Consider the following 24,122-nt stretch of genomic DNA (forward strand, 5'->3'; position numbering starts at 1 on the left):
AACCTCCTGGAAGAGGAAAAAAACTGTATCCCTTACTAAATAAATTTCCTGTCTAATAAATCTGAGGGCAATACATTTAAATTGCTATTTCAGTACCACTTTGAAAAATGTGTTACCATAGGTCAAAAAACTTTGGTTTCAATATGCAAATCTCTGCATACTTTGGGTAAAATTCCATTTAAGCAGATTCCCACCTGGATTTCTAAATAAGCCTTAACTCATTAAATTCAGAAAATTGTTCTTCAATGTCATTTTTCTCGTTCCTTGTATACTTACAATGATAGAAAGTGTTGTCCTAGGCAATTTTAACTTAAAGTTATAAAACGGTTCTACCATGCAAATTATGGCACAATAAGGGAATGTTTGGCTTGGCTGTATGAACTGGTTAAACTAGTTAGTAGAGTTCAAAAATAATTCCCCCAAACATCTGCTCAGGCTAAGAAAGAGTTTCTTTGTTTTTAAGTCTAGTCCACATAGAAATATTTTTTAAGAAGTTATAACTATCTCTTTTAGGAGTTTTAAACAACAGACATATATAGCAGGGACTCCCTCCCCATCCCCGAATTTCTAGTTCAGTACACTGGGGGTGGAAGGGGGGGGTCCCAGTATTCTAATTTTTAAAGCTTCACCTTAGATTCTGCTATGTACTCCCCAGCCATGCTCCTGCTGAAAAGCTTTACCTTTTGGCAGGATCCCCCGAAGTTTTAGGGGCAATGTGATCACTGTGTTGTTTATGACAAGCAAGGCATGGCAGGAGGGGTGAGTGCAGAATGTGAAATCCTGCCAGCAAGCCACACAGGACAGATGGCAGGGTGCACCTCCATGTTACATGGGCGTTTCAAGAATTCACAGAGCTTTGGAAGCAGGTTTAACCTTGACCCCCATCTCCTATGGGGACGCTTTCCAACACCCAGAGATAAGGAATATAGGGCAGTCTTCAGAGCCCTCAGTCAACCATTCTATCCTGGACCTCCTGGGGATTCCTGCTCCGTGGCTTCAACTGTGAGCAGCTGAGCATAAATAACAGTCCTCCAAGCTGTGCTCACTTAAGATGGGATTGAAGATCCAGTTCTCCGCCAACTCTCTTCTTAAAGGAAAGAGAGAATATTTGAGTCCTACTAACTGTCACACATTAGAGATAGGGAATGCAACTAACAATGTGAACAGAACAAAAGTTTTACCCATCAGGAGCTTCCAGACTCACCCAAACCCTTGAAGCAGGTATTTTTGTTTGAAAATTCATATACAAAACTGCAATACAGGAAAACCATAGTACAGAAGTTTATCGGCTTTCCTAAAGTTCCTGAAAGCACATAACTAAAAAAAAATCCTCCTTGAAACCCAGGGAAGGGAAAAGACACAGCTCAGAATAAGTTAACAGGACTTCTGTGTTTGCAAACTGTCAATATTAAGGTATTAAGCTACTCACACAACACGTATTAAATGTTTTCAGTGGAGAAGTACTGTGCTAGGAACCATACAGAGACCCAAAACCTTGAAATGGGCACAAAAAAAAAAAATCAGAAAAGTTCTGGGAAAAAAAAAAAAAGTATCGAAGCATCCCTAATAAAAGTGCTTTAACACAGTAATTAAGACACCAAATTTTTTTCAAAAATTCTTAAATTTCTTTGACTAAAAACCCAATTTACTTTCAAATCCCTCAATTTTCAGAGAATAACTCATCTTGGAAAACGGGGTCTGTCAGGAGTCGGATTCTCCATGAGTCCCACTCACCTTGCCTCACCCCAGAGTCCACGTGCTGGCAAAAGAGAGAGGCGGTCTCACTCGGGGGGTGGGGTGGGGCACAGCACCCAGAAAGCTCCTCTGGACAAGTCGACCACAGAAAACTAGAAAGAGAACTGGAAAAAAAGAAATCCTGTGAGCACACTCGCCCTAGGAGACAAGCAGCAGAGAGTTTATAAAACCAGCTACAACCTCCCAGAAACTCCCGACAAAGCCAGGATGGAGAGGAAAGAGACATCAGCATATACATACTCTTAACAGAGGGGAAAGCAAGGTGACCGGCTGGCAAAAGCAAGAAAATTAGTGCTTTCTTCCGACGCCCTCTATCCGAGCAGACCGGGGACATTTACTGAAAGCCTCCTGTCTGGAACAGGGTACTGAAGTACTTGTTTACTTCTCCTATCTCGGGTTTTCTCTTTAAGTGATGCTAATAGGTTTGCAGCCCAAGACACAAATGTTTCAAAGGTTTGAGATAAGGAGCCAAGAACCTCCCTAAAGCACTAAGGGTGCCCACATCTCCTGCCCCACTCCTCACAGCTCCCGCTTTCTGAACACACTGTCCAATTTCACACCTCTGCCCTCCGGTTCCCTCATCCTGAGGCATCTCTCTCCCATTCTGGAAATTAGTCATCCTCCTAGCACAGCTTAAATATCCCCCTGCCCCACCCCCAGGGAATCTCACCGGTCCTTCTCCTAGGAAATCTGAGCTCTGGCGTCCGCTTCCTTCTGCCTCGACCTCCCCTCCTACCAGTTTCTCCAGGGCTGGTCTTACCTGCCACTCCTACCCCCGAGCGCCTGCTCTTGTCACAAGAGGAGAGATGCCCAGTGCGTGCTTGTTGAATGAAGGACTCCAATAAGAGGTTCCCCATGACCGACTCGTCTATTTCCCGGGGAAACGTTCTTCCCCAAGGGTACTATCCATGCCCAACCACACCAGCCATCAGGCTCGGCCCACGGCAATGCCCTCACAGCACTGTGGCTGGGCTTCACTGCCAAAAAGGACAGAACCGTGTGTAGTCACGTTTAGGCCAACAAAACCACCTGGCAGGGCAGCGGAGTCTTAGAGGTTCGTGCACGCAAAGCCTGGGTGCAGTCCTGCTCTCTCCCCTTTAAGTCTGTTTAATGAGGAGCTCTAGAAGACATGCCCCCCTTCCCTACCAGGACTTCAAAGAAGAGAAGAGAGGGCGCCTGGGTGGCTCAGTTGGTTAAGCGACTGCCTTCGGCTCAGGTCATGATCCCGGAGTCCTGGGATCGAGTCCCGCATCGGGCTCCCGGCTCGTCGGGGAGCCTGCTTCTCCCTCTGACCCTATCCCCTCTCATGCTGTTTCTCTCTCTCTCTCAAATAAATAAATAAATAAAATCTTAAAAAAAAAAAAAAAAGAGGAGAACAGAGCACAGGAGCCTTTCTCTGGGAGGAAACCGGGGACGGCTGCAGGGCACAGGGTCAAGCCTCCCCCACTTCAGAGACAGCAGAGATCTCCCTGGAGCAGAACGTGGAGGAGAAACCGACATGGACCGGGTGAGCACCTTGGGTCAAATGTTTCCTCATCTTGCATTCAGCAGCAGCCCACAAATGCTGCCAAGACTTCCAGACCCCCCCCCGGCTTCTTCTGCCCCCAGGCTGCTGACCTCACTGGTGGTATTTAAGCACTCACTGCAGGACGGCACCACCTGGTGAACAGCAGCTGCTCAAGTATCTCAGGGCGTCCTCCTATTACTCGATCATAAAAGGGATCACCTGCCTCTTTACGGAGGGTTCTGGCAGCCAGGGAAGGAAGCCATCTCACAGCTGATGCGAGTACTTCAGCCATCCTCCCTTCTTAAAGCACACCTCAGCAGAGAAGGCAAGCTTCTCACTTGTCCCAGCCACACCTACACACAAGCTTTAAGAGAATATCCATCACAGCCCGCAATATGCCAGCTGCCAGACAGACCCTCTGCCCAGAGGACCTGCCGATGTTTGGGCACCTTAAAATTACATCTGTAACACGTTATGCAAACACACATACTTTTCCTCTGGCCCCATCTCCACCTAGAGCAGCCCATCTGTTACACTACTTCTGTAAGGACGGGGGAAAGGTCCTTTCTAAGTTCGAGACTACAAAGGCACCACCATAAATTACAGAGTGACAGAGGTCCCAAGGGGAGGCGGCTTCCTGCAAGAAGGACCGTCCCTACGGCCTGTTTTTGTGGTGATGAGATCACAGAGTTTAGATTCTGTATTTGGTCCTACATGGGTTTTAAGGGCCATATTCCGTAATTACAGAAAGGAAAAAAAGCAGGTCAACGAGACCAGAGGAACTCTGAGTGGTGTTTGAGAAGTTACTTATAACTGCAGGGAGATCACTCACCTACCCAAACTCAGAAACTATGCCTCGAATCTGTCCTCCAGAATCAATGTTAGGTTAGAAAAAAGTGCAACTTTCTACTTTTTACTTGCTTTTGTTTCAGTATTCCTCCATTCAGAGGGCTCCATTCCCTTTCAATGCATAATCCAAAATTTGGGCCCAAGAGAGTTTTGAAAAACAAGCATGCCACAAAATATTCTCCTATAAAATTCAAAAGACAACAAAGTACACTTATTGGAAGAATTTTTATGGAACCTAAAACAACGGGAGTTTAGAGAGGAGGTGAATAACCCTCAACTGCCAATCACCAGCTCTTCATTTGCAGATCTAATTTTTAATTGGCGCCTAAAAAAAAAAAACCTTAGAATGCTTTTGAGAATTATGAGGGTTTACTTCCTGGTCATCACTCTCTTTCAAGGATGAACAAAGAGACTCCCAAGTTGTTTATCCAACAGAAATAAGTGCGTGTTCGTGGACCAAAGCGTGTGACCACCGGCTCCATGTGACAGCCCATACCCTCCGGCTATACGGGGTTCTGCAGCCCCCAACACTGCTCCACTAGAACATGAGGCCCAGAGAGGGGATGAAGATCACAGCCTGCTGCACGTGGGAGTTCACGGAGGTGTAGGTCCCAGTCAACTGCATAGATGGAGTGGAAGACCACGTCACTGAAATGCTAAATCGAGGAAAGGAATCTTCTCGGTTGTTGTTTTGTTTCCTTTTGATGCTGATGCTTAATAGAAAGCGGACTTAAATAAAGGAGGAAGAGAGGGAGAAGGAGAACCCCAGGGACTTGGCATGCATTGGAGGGACAGGAGCAACAAGAGGCATTATTTTTTTTTTTTAAGATTTTATTTATTTGAGAGAGAGACAGATAGTGACTGAGATAGCAAGAGAGAGCAGAAGCAGGGGGAGTGGGAGAGGGAGAAGCAGGCTTCCCGCCGAGCAGGGAGCCCAATGCGGGGCTCGATCCCAGGACCCTGGGACCATGACCTGAGCCGAAGGCAGACGCTTAACGACTGAGCCACCCAGGCGCCCCCAAAAGGCATTATTTTAAAATACCTCTTTTCATTTCAAATCCTGCAGCTTCCATTTTCCTTGAGATGCAGGTACTGCTAGTATCGTTACATCTCACTTACACTGAGGCAGCTTTTAATCCTAACCACCGGATCAGAATCTCCCGGCGAGCTTTAAAAATTCTGATGCCCAGAATAATGAAAACAATCTCTGGGGATGAGGCTCAAATGCTGACACTTTATAAAGCTGACCTTAAGTGATCTTAAGGTATAGCTGGGACTACGAACCACTGCCCCTGCCCCATCCCCGAGCTGTTTTCTTTTTTCTTGACGGTGTGGGGGCAGCAGGAAATATTTATGCCTAAGAAAGGGGTGGTAGGACAAACAAATGGACCAGGGAAAGAGCTGGAGGAAGCTGAAGTGAATAATAGCTTGCAGGTGGTGATCACTGGAGTGGATGCAAGGTGTGGCCTGCAGGGCTCACTCCCTTTAGGAGAAGACAGGAGTGGGACAGCCTGGGTCGTTCCCCAGGTAAGCCCTGGATGGCAAGAGGGAACAATCCAAAGCTCATCCATAAAGAACATTCCCAGGTCAAGTGTCTACTACGTAAGAAGTGATTATAATATGATGGTTTTCATATGTGGAGAATCTACTGAACTGTATTTACTCCTGTGATTTCTCCTGGTTCTTCTATTAACAGTATTAACAGGCTTGTTGTTTTGATCCATATTTCCTTGCTCCCCAAATCTAACAAAGTACACATTCATTACAGGATAACTTCCTGGAGTTACAGCACCCAAAAAAACAAGCTTCCCTAGGCATAATACCCAGCTGGCTCATACAAGGGCTGAACCCAGACGTGATTTTAAATTGTCATCATTATGTTCTCCGATGTGACGGTGACCAGATAAGGAGGAGAACATGGGCATCTGGGTGAAGGATGAGGACTGCAGGAATGCCGTCTCCAGTTGGGGAGTTAATTCTATTCTCCCTTCCCTGGTCTTTAATTCTTAGAGCTACCTGTTCTCTTCCCGTCCTTCTGAAACAGTAACAAAAATCAGGCAGCCCAGCTTGGATGCCTCCTTCCCAATGTCTGTCTCTCATGGGAAAGTTAATCAGCTTTGCCTAATCCATTCTTTACCAGTGCTTCCCAAGTATGTCCTGCAGGCCACCGTAGCAGAATGAGGTCATCCCTGGACACCACCTCAGACCACATAAGAAGGGGATCATACTATCTGGAGTAGAGGCCAAGAGTCTGCATTTTAATCAGCCACCCAGACACAACAGTCAGGGAACCAGTCACAAAACCTCATCCATTCCCCCTTTGAAATGGGTTCAACAGATGTGCTGCTAAGTCTCTCCAGAACCTCTGCCACTTCCCTATTGGGGTTACATTCTCCCAATGCATCTGGTTTCTCCAATGTCACTGCATGACCACGTTCTCAAATACCGCTTGGACCCCAGCGCAGCTTGGACCCCAGCACAGCTGGCTTAAAGTTCCTGACTCAAGTCCCTCTGCTCTGAACTCGCACCCAATGCAAAACTTCTCCAGCGCTTTCACTTAGGGTTTCGGATCTGTTAGTTCTCTCTCCCAACTACATGCTAAGCTTCTTGAAGGCAGGCTCCACGTCGTCCCTCTGGATCCTCCACAGGGCTGGGCACATCTTAGGTTTCGAGAATAGTGGCTGACTGACCAAACCCTTGCCTCAGCCCTGGGTTTGCCTTCATTCACCTTCTTCTCCTTGTCCCTGAGAAAACATTCATTCTCTCCTTTCCATAACAAAATTGTCTCAGGCATGGGTGGGAGAAAAGATTTACACACTAGTGGGGGAAAAGGGGGGAGGGGACAGAAGTCATAAACTAGCAACCTCAACTATCCAGCAAGCAGCTAGGAACCAAAACTTAGTCTTTGCTGCTGCCAAAATCTGCAAACCTTCACAGCTCAAAACACAAACACACAGCTCAGAAGAGAACTCCCTAGCCTCTCCCCATACCTTTCGCAGGCCCTCCCTGAGAGCTATTTTACTCCTCTTCTGGATAGGATTCTAACAGGAGGGAAATATTTGGTTTCCCAGGTCACTGCAAATTAAGCGGGTGGTGGGTAGCTGCTAAATCAAGGCACAATGAGAGCCCTGAGAAAGTATGACGGACAGGAGACAATTTATAAAATCCCAAACAGATTACAGGTTGTTACAGTTTAAATAGACTTTCAATCCCCAAAAGTGTCCAAGGACAGCAAAACAAAACATTTCAAAACAGCACAATTAGTGGCCCTGAAAGATTATCCCGGGCACTAAGAAAAGGTTATTTCACTTTCAGTAGGTCTCCAAGCCACTCTGTCCTGGAGAGAAGATGCCCCCATGGCCAACCTCAGTCCCGAGGACCCATGTGTTCTCAAAAATAAGAACAGGCACTGTAAGCAGCTGCAGCGCACTGACTCTTGGTGGTCCCCAACACTACTGAACACCGGGACAGGCGTTCAAAGGCGGGTACACAACCCTGAGCATTGCCATGCTGATCGGGAACCTTCCATCTCTCTATTCCCATCCTTGCCACACACTCGCACTTCTCATCATCTACCTTTTGTTATGGTATTTGTTAAGTTAAGCTCCTTACCAGATTTAAACTTCCTTGAGCAGAGGGATACCATGCATGGACACCAACTTGCCTGTTTGCCTGTTTGCCTGTTTGCCCTTTGCCAGTTCCCTTTGTTTAGAAGCCCAGATAGTCTTAAGGAAGGAGGGATTTAAATAAGTGTGTTTTAAAATAGCCCAAGCATTTCTTTTTTTTTTTTTTAAAGATTTTATTTATTTATTTGAGAGAGAGAATGAGAGAGAGGGAGCACATGAGAGGGGGGAGGGTCAGAGGGAGAAGCAGACTCCCTGCCGAGCAGAGAGCCCGATGCGGGACTCGATCCAGGGACTCGAGGATCATGACCTGAGCCGAAGGCAGTCGCTTAACCAACTGAGCCACCCAGGCGCCCTCTTTTTTTTTAATTTTAACTCCAGTATAGTTAACATAAGCCCGAGCATTTCCACAGTTTTTAAAGATGCTGATTTTCCTACTTTCCTAGGGAGTTAAAAAAAATATAAGTTTAAATGTTAGGATTCTATGATCAATGGGGCAAGCTTCGGTTTATCTTGGTATCTAATCTATATGGGACATAGAGCCAAGGAATAAATTCTGCACCATTGCATGTACCTATCTGAACCACAAAGGTTAGGGTGAGTTTTTCCTTCATCTACAAGCAACCTAACCTCAAACGGCTTCCATCATTTATCTATTCAGAAGTGATTATTGGGTGACTTCATATTTTTGTCTTGATAAGTAATAGCATTCAAAAGTACTGATTTGCTTTGGGATTAGTAAAGAGAGTACTTTAATGAGTTTAACTGGTAGTTCCATAATAAAAGGTTATGGTTTATACTTGGTTCAAGTAATTTTTTTTTATCTACACTGAGTTAAAAAACTAAATCTATTTCCAGATTCACAAAAGCAATCCTCAGTTTTATTTAAGCTCATTGTTGAATGTGTCCCTTACACTCAGACCCATTCATTTTACAAACAGGCTACAATGACCTACCAGGGTACTGAAAACCTCTCCATTTTATGAGGGTGGAGGTCAAGGTTGTCGGGACATCCAAGCCTGGCCTGCTGTTTTCAGCTTCTACAGCCCTTCCCTCCCACAGCTGAGGCCTCTTGACCCTTGCCCCACCCTGCTTCTTTGGCTCAATCCAGTGGGAATTTCAGGAATAGAGATTTAAACAGTTTGGGCCAAGTTGCTTTTGCTGCTTAACCGGCCCTGACTTTGGGTCTAGTAACTCGACTTCTTTCTCTTGCATTCCATAGGCCTCATTCACCCTCTCGCTCAGTTCTGAAAACCTCCAAGTCTCTGGGGGCTGAGGTGTTTCCTTGCCCTTGGCAATCCTCCAAAGGACCAGAGGTCTTCTCTGGACCCACAGGGGACACGGATGCCCCTGTCAGGCTACTCTGCTGTGCTGGGCCACTCCAGACCACCATGTGCCAGGCCACTAGCACTGAAGACCCCTGTTCTTTCCTCCTGGCACACTAGACTTCCTCCCAGCTGCAAACAGTAGGTCTGTTGCCCCGCTACACGTCTCCCACCCCTGGGCGGGGAGTTCCAGGCCCAAACGGGGCCTCAGTAGGAAATGACTCAGATCACAAAAAGCTGAGGGTCCCCTGGCCAGAACACAAATAAGTCACAAGATCTGGATTCTAACCTATCAGAAATGAAAATCCCAGCAACAAAACATCAACAAAGCAAGAGAAAATAGGATGTGTCTTTTCTCTGAGAAAAATGCCCCTATGCTGACAGTGGGTACGCTGACGCCACAGCGGCTTCCTTCACAAGTTCTAAGGTGAAACCTGAGGAAAATCAGAGAAATGGCTACAACTGTCTTCCCTGGGTGGAGGGGAGCGAAAAGGCTTCTTACAAACCACTCCAAAGCTAACACCTACGGCTACTGAAATTACAAATATGAAAACAACGACGTAGGTCTTCTCTCCAAAGAAATCAAGTCATGTTCTAAAACCCTAATAACAAAGCTAAATTTATATGCACATTTTTATCAACATCTTTAAAAAAAAAAATCAGACAACATTAAAAACTCTAACTGGCTAACCTGTATCCCAATTCAAAATAACATGAAAAACTGCAACCTTCATTTTCTGGTCAAAGCTTATTTTTGCAATACTTATCATTTTCTACAGAATTCTAGCATTTTCTGCTTTCCACCACTATTTTATAGAAAGACATTTCTCCCTTGGCTTCATATCTTTGCTTTTTGATCTTGTTAACAATCCCGAAAATTCCAACCTTGCAATTTTTTCAGTCCTGGGAAGGAATAACACACAGTCATTTAAAAACCAAAAGCAGTGTCAACACTTCCTCAATGACACAGCTGCTGTGAGTGACCAGTGAATAAAAACTGGGTTTTGTGTGTTTTTTTTTCTTTATGGAAAATGATGACTTTGCATCAAAATAATTCTCAAAGTTACTGAACACATGGTCAAAAACAGTAAGGCATCAGGAAAGCAAGAAGTACTAACTACCTGTGATAAAGTACAGCGAAATACATGAACAAGAGAGTCTGTCCAATGACTCTGGACAAGAGAGGACCCATTCTCTATGCCATGCATTACATGGAGCACAAGTTCTGTATCACAAACCCAAATATACATATTAGGCATGTGATCCAGCAACCCCACTTCTGGGTATTTATCCAAAAGAACTGAAATCAGGATCCCAAGGAGAGATTTGTACTTCCATGTTCACTGCAGCATTATTGATAATAGCCAAGATTGCAGAAGCAACCTAAATGTCCATTGACAGATGAGTGGATAAAGAAACTGTGGTGTGTGTATACACACACACACACACACACACACACACACGTGGAATATTATTCAGCCTTAAACAAGGAAAGAAATTCTGTCACATACTAAGACATGGATGAACATTGGGGACTATGCTAAGTTAAATAAGCCAGTCACAGAAGGTCAAATACCGTATGATTCCAACTCATGAGGTATCTAAAGTAGTCAAACTCAGAGGCAGAAAGTAGAATAGCTCCTGGCCAGGAGCTGAGGGGAGGAGGAAATAGGGAAATGTTGTTCATTGAGTATAAAGTTTCAGTCATGCAAGATGAAAAAGTTCTAGACACCAGCTGTACAAGATTGTGCCTATAGTTAAAAATACTACATAGTACACTTAAAAATTTGTTAAGAGGGTAGATCTCATGTTATGTATGTGTGTGTGTTTTACCACAATTTGAAAAAAAAAAAAGAAGAAACAGGCTCAGGAATTCAGATGATGCTGGCTTCAAAGTTCCCATCCCTTCTGCTTCATATTGCCTACATGCAAGAGAAGTACATATAATATAGATTAGCATATAATTCAAGGCTCGAGCACATGGTAAGAAGAATGGAGGGGGACAGGGAACCAAAGCAGGCTGAAGTAGTTGAGGAAAGCATCAAAATGGAGGGTGACTCAGCTCAACCCCTGAAGAATCCTCCACAAGCTGAGCCTGTGGAGCCTCCAACAAGCCTGGCATGTGAGCATGGACACTGAGCTGGTCCAAGCCAAGAAGGCATGCTAGGAAAGAGCTTTCAAAGGCTGCAGGGGCAAAATTATGTAGAACAAACTCCACACTTCCAACCCATGAATTAATCACTGACAGCTAGAAACTGAAGCAAAACCAAAGGAACTGGTCAGGGTATCCTAAGTCATTTATAATCTAGCCCTGAGAGTTTTGAATGTTTTCCAAATCCTGGAAAAGGCCTTGCAATGTGACCATTAAGTAATATAAAAAATTATAAGGCACAGCTCCCCATCAGGGCCAGTCTGAGTTAAAACAATCAGAAGACCAAATAAAGTGTATAACATTTCTAAAGAAAGGAATAAAAATATGGTATGAGAGTAATGCCCCATTTATCCAACATCCCTGGAAAATTAGGTATGGTAAATAAATGAATCTTTAAGATAATGAAACTGCTCCCTTTAAGTATAAAACCTGTGTCAAGGGGCGCCTGGGTGGCTCCGTCAGTTAAGTGTCTGCCTTCAGCTCAGGGTCCTGGGATTGAGCCCAGCATCAGGCTCCCTGCTCAGTGGGGAGTGTCCTTTTCCCTCTCCCTCTGCCGCTACCCCCCCACCTCATGTGCATGAGCACTCTCTCTCTCTCTCTCTCTCTCAAATAAATACATATAATCCTTAAAAAACAAAACAAAACAAAAAACCTGTGTTAATAGGGGACATCTGCACATGGACTGGTGTTGGACAGATATTACGGAATTATCTTTATTTTATTGTGTGATAATGGCATGGGGGGATCTTTCTTAGAGATGATACTGAACTCTTTACAAGTAAAATTACATAGTGTCTGGAATTTGCTTTAAAATGCTCTAACCACATAAAAACCAGTGGTGAAGGGTTAGTAAAACAAGATTGGCAAAATGTTAGTATTTGTGAAGCTGGTTGATCGGTATATAGCAGTTCATTATATTCTCACTACTTGTATGTTTTTGACAATTTCCATAATAACTTTTAAAAGCCCCAGGTTACCTATCTGGAATAAAACCGTCTCTAACATTTACAATCCAGATTCCAGCGACCTTATTAGTGTACACAGGTCTCTCTCAACCTGGTATATGTTTTTACTCCACCTGGACAACTCCTATTCACTCCCCAAGACCCTACCACCTTGCATTCACTCTGGAGCAGAGGTCTTAATTTTCCCTCTGCTCCCACTATATCCCCTTCATCTCTACTCTGTACCCCTTATTATACTGTCTTGTATTTGCATACGAAACCATCTGCCCTCTTAGACTGTAAGTAAGGGACCCTAATTTGTTTATCATCATATGCCCAGAGCCTGGCACATAGTACACACCCAATAAATATTTGGGAATCTAACAAAACCTAACCTGGAGTCATCACAAAAACCCAGTTACTATCCTGCCAAGGGATCTTAGAAAGGCCTGTCAGGCTGCACACAGCATGTGTTTTTTCTAAGCTGATGTCCTTATACAGTCAAGCATGTCTCCGATTTCCAGATTGTCATTTCTACGGATAGAATTCAAATGGCCTCCAGATAAAAGAGCCCTGGGCACACACTTAGGAGACAGGTGCATATAAACACAGATGATCTATCTATTCCGGACCGCTTAGAGGGCTTTTCTGCTTAATTCCAAAAGTGCAACTGTGTTCAGGATAACTAGATTGCCAAGTGATACACAACTGTCCCAGTACAATACCTACATCACCTGCCTGAGGAGATCACTGAGAGAGGGTGGCCTTCTGCCCCGCCCCCGACAAGCACTGTCACCTCGAGGGAGTTGTGTCCCTCCCCATCCCCACCACCACCACCAGTAGACTTCAAGTCTCAATGATCCAAGAAAGAACACCTCTAAAGGCTGTTGTGAGCAAGTAAAATCATGTATATCCAGGGCGTTCAAACCTATTTTTATGTAGCAGAACTCTTTTCTTGTACAATGCCAAAAAAGACATTGATCTCTTAATTTCTGTAGGAAAAATTTTCAATTTGTTTTTAACAAGTCCCCTTTCCCATCCTCAAACTCTGACGTAAGACCTGTATCACATACTCTAGCCCTTAATTATATGCCACTCCATATTGTTTGTCCTTCTCTTGCATGTGGACAATATGGTAACATAGAAAAACAGAACTCTAAAGTCACAGTGTTCTAGATTCTTCTGCTGGCTTGTCAATATTTTTCATATACACTTTTTTTTTTAACTTTAGAGCAATATTCTTTGGGTGTGTTTGGGAAACATTAAATTTGAAAATAACATTAAGTTCAGCAATTCCTTCTGTTTTCATTTCAGTTGTGTTTTGTTCAATTTAAATAAAATTAAATTACTGTCTTATTTTATTTATTTTTTTTTTAAGATTTTATTTATTTATTTGACAGAGACAGAGACAGCGAGAGAGGGAACACAAGCAGGGGGAGTGGGAGAGGGAGAAGCAGGCTTCCCGCCAAGCAGGGAGCCCGATGTGGGGCTCGATCCCAGGACCCTGGGATCAGGACCTGAGCCGAAGGCAGACGCCCAACGACTGAGCCACCCAGGTGCCCCTACTGTCTTATTTTAAATGTGTGCAGGAAAGCTGTGAACGGTAAAATTACTTTTCTGCATTTTTTTTAATTTATACCAAAAGCATAGATTACTTTTGTCATTGGGAAAATAACTTAAAAAAAAAAGCCTTAATAATTTCCAGTTAAGTGAGAGAAGCATCCAAGCCCTGCCCTCCAGCTTCCAATGTAGACTTGAAAACCACAGACATCTACCAAGTGGGGGCAAAGGATCAAATATTAGATGAATGTGATGATTACTATATCATTCATATGTAAATGACCTGTTTTAAGTTAACCATTCTCCTTACATTCTCATTTACAGTATTATCTCTAAGATGATCAGATATTTTAGTTTAGGGTCCTGTGCTAATAGGTAAGGACTTGGGTATCTTAGCCTCATGTAACTCCAGACTCCAGGCATCTCTCAAAGACTCCAAAACCACACCTTTACTAGCAAACCATTTCAAATACCCTAGTAATGATCCACAGCTCAGAAGCTGTTTATATGAGTGGTAACACATTATTATACTTTAACTTAACAAGCCCTGTTTTCCCACAGATGATGGAAAGATCCAAGGAGCAGCACTATGTGCCTAGAAAAAGACCCTGGGACCAGAGGTCAGGAAAAAGGAGACACAGGATACACCACTCAACAGATGTATGTGTCCAAGAGGGTTATGTCTACACCATCCAATAGAGGTAAATGTCCAAGAGGGTTATGTCTATACCACTCAACAGATATATGACCTTGAACCAGGCTCTTAAATTCGTTGGCCCTGACCAGCTTCATATACAAAGTCAGCAAATTGCATTAGGTGTGTTCAAGTGCTTCCAATTCTAAAATTCAATCTAAATCCAAATTCTTACCTGACTGAATGAAAAGAAATAGGTGTGTATAATCCTTAACATATTGGCTAGCAAGCAGTAAGCATGTCACAAATGCTAGCAGCTGTTATTAGAATAAGGAGGTTTAGGATTGTGTGTTAATACACAGCATATATTTGAATTTCCTTGGGGGATTTTCTAAACACACACACACACTTTAAAGTCCTATTTTAATCAGCACTGTTAAGTCAAAAAAGCTCTTCATAAATTATGAAGCTCTACATGAGAGGACATGAACCTCTCAAGATAGACTGGCTTTGTTTCGTTTTAAATGAGACTTGCAGTGAACTCCTGCAGCAGCAGAAGAAATCATGAGTGCTGTAAAGGCTCACTCAGCACACATTTACTGAATATTGCTACATGAACATCACAGCTTGGGGAGCAAAGATCAGCAAGACCTGCCTCTGGGTCCAAACAACAGCAAGTGATGAGAGTGCGAGGGGTAACAAACTGTTGAGGGGCCTAGATAAGTAAAAGATTATCGGGAAACTTCCAGAGTGGAGGTCTCAAACTAAGAGGCAACAGAAATCCTGTCTGGCCCACGTGCTTTGGTTTTGTTTTTAATTGAGTTAGGTGGCCAAGACTTAGAAATAGCGAAGTCATACATAAAGAAGGAGTTCTAGCTTCTCTTGGAAATTTGGAAGTGCCAGCAGTATTAGGCCCCATTTCCACTCAGCAGCACTCCACCTCCGCTGCTCCCTTAGTTAACCCCAACCCTGGGGCTGAGGATTGGGTGCCATTCCTGGTCCGCTCATTCCATCTCTGGCTCAGGATTCCCTTTGCCTTTGTGCACACCACCAGCACACAACCAAGGAGATTCTTAGTTTAGGCTCTCACACAGAGACTACTGAGCCGCATCTCAGCTCTGCCACATACTAGCCATGTTATTATCTTAGACAAATAATCCATCTTTGTTTCCCTCTGCCAAACTGCAACATGAATAGTATTTACCTCTTGGGTCTGGTGTGAGGGGAGATGTGTTGTTACCTGCAAAGCACTTACAGCTGTACCTGATACACAGCAAATGCTTTATAAATATTAGATGTTACTACTGTCTGGCCCCTGAAGGCATATGAGTTTTGAACTTGTCCTAGAGCTTTAATATCCTAAAGTTAGCTACTACATTATTTTATGATCAAAAAGAAAATGGCATATGGTGAAAGCTAGTCAGATAGAACTTAAGAACTACCAGACCTTTAAAAAAAAAAAAAAATTACACCAGATCTGCCAGACACAAAGGACAAATATATGACTGCACTTACGTGAGGTACTCAGAACAGGCAAAGTCATAGAGAAAGAAAGCAGAATCTCTATTAGAGGGGCACCGGGGGAGGTGGGAATGGGGGCTTACCGTTTAACGTTACAGTAATGTTAGAGTTTCTCTTGGAGATGATGAAAAAGTTCTGGAGATGGGATGTGGTAATGAATGTGCAACAATCTGAATGTTCTTGATGCCACTGAACTATACACTTAAAAATGGTTAAAATGTAAATTTTGCCATATATATTTTAGCATGCATTTTTAAAAAGAATTAATTATTAGAGGGGCACCTGGCTGGCTCAGCTGGTGGAGCACATGACTCCTGATCTTGGGGTTGTGAGTTTGAGCCCCACACTGGGTGTAGAGATTACTTAAAAATAAAATCTTTTAAAAAAATGAGTTATTAGAGCCTACATAATCCAGTCTGCTGCTATTTGCTAGAATTAAATTGTTAATGAGCTCAAAGACCCCAAATGCACTATAAGTTCATGTTCTCAAAAGCCAGATACTGTATTTCCCATAATAGTTTAGGAAGAACAGTATTAACTATTTTAACAGCTGTGCTGCACGAAGAGTGGGCTTTCTCTCAATTTGGCGGCCTCGTGGGAATGCATCTGCAGCAAATACAGTATGAGGCCGGTGGGATAGACTTTTAATACCTGCCTACAGCAGCCGGGCTGTTCTTCCTTCATTATAAAATGCTCCACACAGATGCCTCTGTCTCTCTTTTCTCTCAACAAATATACAGAATGGGAGGCTTCCTGCCAAGCACTATGTAACTGGCTGCCTTTGAACTGTGGGATGCTGGGCAACAGTGACAAGAGGTTTTGATCTCCGTGGCTGTTCTATAACAGCATTCAAAACACACACACACACACAAGTCTTGCCAGGCTATAAATCAACATGCACAAGAGAATGTCCTAAACCATTTCAATCAGGGTCTTATTTTTAAATTTCAACATGCTGGCATCTGTCCTTCATTTAAAAAAAAAGGTATGTAAAATATAAGCAAACTTAAAACTACTTTGAAAACTGTATTTAACCTGCGTGCATACAGTACATGCAGTATGTATCTGTAGTCTTCCAACTCAGAACCACTGCAAATAGTTATTTCCTGACATTTACAGAGTCATTCCCTACGAATTTACAATCCTGAGTCAGACAAACTGGACCTAGCTCTAAGAAGAAACTGCATTACACTTGGAAATTTCTTAAACAAACTGACACCTTTTTGGCACAAAGGTTATTTGGTAGGAAATATCCCTTTAAATATTACTGAAAATTCAAAGTCATAAGATATATTTTACCTTTTAGGTTATATTCTGAGTACCAACCCAAACCTGGATGGGAGAACTACCTGGTACCTTGATTTTTACTGACACCTGATAGTTAAAGAGACTAACCACCCAGGTGGCTGCACATCCTATATATAAACCCTCAAACACTGACAATCATTTTCCGCTGCTAAGACAAAAAAAGTACTCCTAAAAGAGAAAAGATCATGGGCAAAGTGCACATATATTGGTTTATATCTCTTAAATCAATGTATACATCAAATCGCAAGAATTTTTATATTCCAGGGATCAAAGGGGGAGAAGACAAATGTTTTTAAAACAATAAAAAAACAGCCTCAAGCAAAACCGTTGTGATCTAAGAAATGACTTCTATCTATAAACCAGCATGTCAGGGAACCTGAAGGAGAGCAACGGGCATTTCTGTGAGTAAAAAGTTTGGCTTTCCCTGTCTAGGCTGCATATAAACCAAACAACAAATATTTATTAAACAAGGCTGAGAAAGTTGATGAATTTGGAGACAAAAGGAGAATGTGACCCCAGATACGTTACTGTTATGAACTGAATTGTGTCCCTCCAAAATCCATTATAGTCCTAACTCCCAGCACCTCAGAAGGTGACTCTATTTGGACACAGGGTCTTTATACAGAGGTAATCAAGTTAAAATGAGATCATTAGGGTGGGCCCAACAACCAGACTGGTGTCCTTAAAAAAAAAGGAGAAATTTGGACACAGAGACTGAGATGCACAGAGGACAGATGACATGAAGGCACAGAGAAGAGAAGGTCATCCGTAAGCCAAAGAGGGAGCCGGGAACGGAAACTTCCTCTCACAGGCTCCGGAAGGAACCAACCCTACTGACACCTTGATCTTGAACTAGAATCTAGCCTCCAGAACTGTGAGACAATACATTGCTGTTCTGTAAGCCTCCCAATTTGTGGTACTTGTTACCGCAGCCTTCACAAACCAATATAGCTGATCCAGACTAATACAGCTACCAACTGATCCGTGTGGCTTAAGACTCAACAGAACCCAGTCATCAGGGGCCTCTCCTATCAAGTGAACGCAAGACAACACCCATGTGGGCATCCTGCAAATCTACAAATGGCTATGGAGGTAGTCGGCGCTGTGTCGGGCACAGTGGGTTACAGAAGAAACCTGAAACTCTCTCTACCCTCTCCTGCAAAAATCTTACCACCTAACTGGCACAAGGGAATTGTAGAATGCACTGCAAATTGACCAGACTGCTATAAATCAAGGCCAAGAATGTATTTAAAAAAATCAAATTCTTTACTTATCAGCCAACAACCCAAAAAGCAGAGCCAATTTTTAAGACAGGATTTTCTCCCAGGACAAATGGCAAGTATGTTATAAAAAGCCCCATGTTCTGTAAGGTTTGAGTACATCGGGATGTGTTATCCTCTGTGTCTCACCCCCTTGGGACACAATCTTACTGCAGGAATATGACGTAACTGCCCTGCTTTGTCCACCAAACAGAATACAATATGCCTTCAATATGTCAGCCTGTTTCATCTCCCTAAATGCATAATTGATTTTCAACATTTTATGCTCCAGTTACTGCCCAAAAGCAGATCGGCACAAGTTCACATGTCAAATGTTCCTTCCTTTAAAATACAAAAGGAGTGATCGGAACAATTAACGAACGGTCATTAATTTTTCTGGGAGAAGTCATTTGCTTTCCACCCTCTCCAGTTTCTTGCTCACTCACATATATGCCCCTCAAGTATCAGAAAGGATATAGAACTTACACAACCTGGCTAAAAAACAGAGCCACAGATACCATGAGAAACGACCAAAAAAAAAGAGGAAGGAATTTTCCTTATTTAGAACACTGAAAGACTAGCTACTTACATTCCCAATAGAAACAGAATTAGGACCAATGTCAAACAAAAATTAAAAGCTTAAGCTTCCCTTAAAAAAAAAAAAGTAGAACTATATATTTAGGTCATTTTATTTTTAACCACAGCCTTCTAAATGACCTGAATATCCCAACATCCACTCTAAATGACAAGTTTTAGAATTCGTATGAATAATTTAGTTAGGCAAATTTGTTTTACTTGTTGAATAAAAATGTTACTTAAGAAAATGACAAGCCGGGGTGCCTGGGTGGCTCAGTCGTTAAGCGTCTGCCTTCTGCTCGTATGGTCCCGGGGTCCTGGGATCCAGCCCCGCATCAGGCTCCCTGCTCTGCGGGAAGCCTGCTTCTCCCTCTCCCACTCCCGGGGCTTGTGTTCCCTCTCTCGCTGTGTCTCTCTCTGTCAAATAAATAAATAAAATCTAAAAAAAAAAAAAAAAGAAAAACAAATGACAAGCCAGTTGCCCACAATAATTTTCAGTCTGAGTATCTTCCATTACTCTTAGGAAAAAATAGTGTATGATGGGAGAGAACAAACTTAAAAACTAGGTCTCTCGCAAAAATATAAAATAAATAAAATAAAATAATAAAACAGGATCTCTCACATAGCAGAAACTTCAACAGCCATATGGATAAGGGCGGTTTTTGTTTACCTGAAGTTTTCAACCCATTCACCATCTCCCAAAAAGACTAGAAGCACCAAGGTATTTTAAAGTTCCAAAGGCATGCAGCTGAATTCAGTGTCTGAAAGACACTGCCATTAGCACAATTACCGGGACTTTCTTAGAGCATGGAGTGAACAATATATGACACGATAGTTTACTCTGACTCCTACTAAGATGGAAACCAGAGCAGCAACAACACAGGTAAGGCTTGTTTCGTTTTGTTTTGAAATACAATTTCACTTTTACAGAAGCCAGTATCTCAAGTAGAAGAGAACAATTTATCCAGAATGTTGTTGACTTTGGGAAACAGAACAGCATTATTATGGGAGGAGTGGGGCGGGGGGGGGGGTGGATAACTGGCTCCTGTTTCCCTTCGTGTGGAGAGCAGGCCTCCAGCTACCATCTGGGCCTCCCCACTGGCCCCTCATTCACCCCTTCCTAAATGCCCTGGTGACTTATCTAATCCTTGAGGTTTGGAAATAGAAACTAGGGGTGGGGGACCCAGCCCCTCCCCACTTCCTCTCCTTGGGTGTCAAGCTACTCTCTGGAAGCACACAATTAAGTCTTCTTAAAATGCTGGCTATATGGAAGCAGGCCTCCATGTCAGGGAGCCTCAGTGGTCCAGCGCAGCCTGCTCTGTGATTCAGTTAAGAAGCCCACTGTTGATACTTTTGTGTGTCCTATTCTCCAGTACCGGTAAAAACGGTGCAATCTGAATTCCCACTGTCTTCTTTCTCCTTGTCTCTGTCAGAACTGGCTCAGAACTCAGACTGACAGGAAAAACTGGGGTGTCACTTTATGGCCCCTCCCCCAAACCCCAACAATCCAAAAACTGAGTTTTCCCACTGCAAGGGGTGGAATCTGAGATCTTGCTATCTTTAAAAACTCTGTTTTGCTTCCAAGTAACCTATGAGAAAATAAAACAATCCCAATACCCCAAGCACTGACTTTTTTTTCATTTCATTCAAAACTTATGATGAATCACTGTTACTATTATTACCACCATTTCTCTCTGTATTCCAGCTCAGCCACTTATTAGTGGTACCCAGGTGACCTTGTCCACGTGACACACCCATCTGTAAAATGGGAACCGTGAGGTCACTACCTTACAGGGAGGATTTAGAGTAAAGAAACGATGAGGATTAAAGGAACGTTTGTGCATGAAGCACCAGGAATATATGTAGTAGATAGTGTTAAATAAATGTCACCTCACCCTCATCTACTCAAAATGGACACACGATTATCTCTTCTACTTGAGATCATCTCTCTTTAGGAGATTATTCCAATAAACCTCTCTTTTATTTTTAGAGGAGGAAATCGAGACCCAATGTGAACAAGTGATGTTCTAAGGTCACTCAGAGAAAATTTTTAAACGTTTTTCATTCACTTCCACAAACACTTAGTTCTGAATGTCATCCCCTTCCCACATCCTCGAACTAGGGTTTGGCAGACTGTAATCTGTACGCTAGCGCCACACGTTAGTACCAATTCCTCTACCATCCCAACAGTGGGTTCATGGGCACCCCTGCGGTAGGACAGGCCCTCCCGGGCGCTCCCAAGGCTTCTCATTCAGAGGGGAAGGGCTCGGCTGCATTCCCCTAATGAGTAATGTTTCTGGAATCGACATAACTTTTCCTTGATTCACTCCTTTAGTGAGGTCACTTTTCTCAAGGCCTCCCAGCAACCCCAAATCCTTATTTTATCAGTGTCCAATTCTATTCCTGGCACTGCTAAGGATCTGCCAACTATCACAGTTTCTCAAATTCCCCATTAAGCCACAAACACATCAACCAATAATTTATGAGTGACTAAGCCTTTTATATGTAACACTAAGGACAGGAATAGTTATTAGTTCTGACTATCATTTTTAAAAACTTCTCCAGAGCCGAACACCACCAAAGACTGGGTATGTCTATCTGTCGGGTCTTTCAAAGAAGTTCTGAAGGGAACAGAAGGTATCCATCAATGGCCCATACCTGCTTTTTCCTCTGGTTCTTTAATATCCAGCCCACCTATTTCCAGAAGAGGCTTTTTTTCTCTCTCGTTGTGGAATGTCTCTCCCCAAAATATTACAATAGTACCCAAGTACTTTATTTGTGGATGATGAATAAAATGCATCACTGTTGAAATCCTGTCACATTGTACTTTCCATTCAGTACTGAGTACACAGCTTTGTGCATTCTCGAATGAAAATGAAGCTTTGAGCAATCTTTCATTTATTTCCCCAGTCTGCTTATAGTTGTCCAAGAAACAATTTGAATTCCGTATCTGTCTGCAATTCCCCACTTACCATAGTAGTTCAACCCAGTCCCAAGGATCAGCAAAAAAGTAGATGATCAGTCTGTACCAACCATCATCCCAAATAAATTCACCTTCATTACCACTTGTCGGTTTGGGGCACTTACCAATGTTGCCAGGCTGAAGACTTCTACCATGGAATGCCAGCCACTACAGGACTCTCCCCAGAGAAGCGAACAACAGTTTGTTAACTTGACAGTCTCCCTTCCCTGTGATCTTCCAAACCCAGAAACAGGTAAGGTATTTGACGATCTTAGAAAATATTAAGTTGTGGGAAACTAAGACTAATTTACCAGCAGATATTCCATAATGACAACAGTAAGTGCCCCACTCCCTTCTCTACTCCTGGCTTTCCAGAGACCTCAACGGCCTCCACCCCGGTCTCTCCTGGGGCCATAATCAGCACCTCCTCCCTACCCCTTTATCCACCCAGCCTCTTGCCAAGGTCAGGTCCAGTGATTTCATCTTACTTCCACTTTCTCACTTCCAAATTTAACTTCCTTACTACTCCATTCAAGTCTATTCCTTTCAAATAGTTGAAATACCTTTCAAATTTGGAAGCAATTCTGCCAACAGTATATGAACCATATTTTTTCCTCTAATTCAGTGAGGCTGGCATAATCAGTCATGAGGAAGTGATGGGATCATTCTAATGGGGACACTTCAATCCTCAGCAGTTTGGTTTATGACCACCTCACCAACATTTTCAAGCAGATGGCCAGGCACAGCTTTCTGGTTCACTCCGCAAAACATCCTACACTCAATCTGCCTGACAGTTTACCTCTCTGTCAATTTCTCATCCACATAGCACTCCATCTAGCAGACCTTCCTTCAAAAAATGCTATGTGCTTTCCCTTGTGGATTACTTTCAGTCTTTCTAAACCAGATCGAAAGTAGAAGGCGCAGGGTGATCTCCTGAATATAGAAAGAAAACATGAGAATGTCTAATCATGTTTACTTGCCTGGTTCTTTTATTTTTATTTTTATGTTTTATAATGACTATAATTCATAAATATACAAAATATACAAAATGTTACAGGTATGAGCAAAAAGTATTTTACTGATAGGACTCTGTGTCAAAAATGTTTAGACTACAGGCTAAACAATAACACTTTCTTCTAATATACCTTTCTTGGTGATCTATGGACTATTCCTACTAAACTACTGTATTCTAGTTGTTTGGCTAAGAAAATATTTTGTATTCATGCAGTATAACATAATATTGTTATTACTAAAATCAGACCTCACTCTTGGCTTTCCTATAATATCTCTGAATTATACTTTCTCACCCAACTCTACCTTTTTTTTTTTTTTTTTTTTTTTAAAGTAGGCTCCACACCCAACATGGGGCTTGAACTCATGACTCTGAGATCAGGAATCACATGCTTTACTGACTGAGCCAGCTAGGTGCCCCTCACTCAGGTCTATACTTTTAAAGATAGTACCCACAGTTAAAAAAAAGAAATTTGTTGTTTTACTTCAAAATTAAAACCAAGTGAACATCCTTTAAAAGATAAATGATACTTAAGGCAAATTTTCAAACACATACAGCGCTTAACAAAGTACAGGCAGTGTTCCAAGTTCTTTCTCATTTAATCTCTGTAACATTATTACAATTATATAATTATATTTATTTTTAATAAAATTAATTATAAAAATTGGTTTTTAATAGATGGAGAAATTAACTTTTGTAAAACTCAAGACACCTCTGTAACCACAGTAAATCATATTTTCAGTCAAGAGGTTCTGAAGACAAACCTTTATTCTCTGTGCCTTCCACTTTATCTACCTATTGTCAAGGAATCCCAGTTATTAATGGTGCGGCCTTGGGCAGACAGTCTAACCTCTCTGTGCCTCAGAATCCTTATCTGTGCTAAATTCATTCACTGGAGCAGCCTCCTCGGGGCCAGGCTCTGTTTTTGGCTGGGGGATATAGCTTGAACAAAAGACAAGATCCTGTTCTCAGAGAGGCTTTCAGATAATACCCGGAAGGCACTTGGCCCAGAAGATAACGGCTCATTATAATGTTAGCCATTATTATTTCCCAAACTAAGGGCTACCTTCGTTATTGCTATTTTAGTCCTTATTTTCATTCTAAGGTAAATCCCATTTGCCTTACTCTACCTGGC

The sequence above is a fragment of the Leptonychotes weddellii genome, chromosome 3, assembly GCF_054177405.1.
Source record: "Leptonychotes weddellii isolate Sample4059 chromosome 3, ASM5417740v2, whole genome shotgun sequence".
NCBI lineage: Eukaryota > Metazoa > Chordata > Mammalia > Carnivora > Phocidae > Leptonychotes > Leptonychotes weddellii.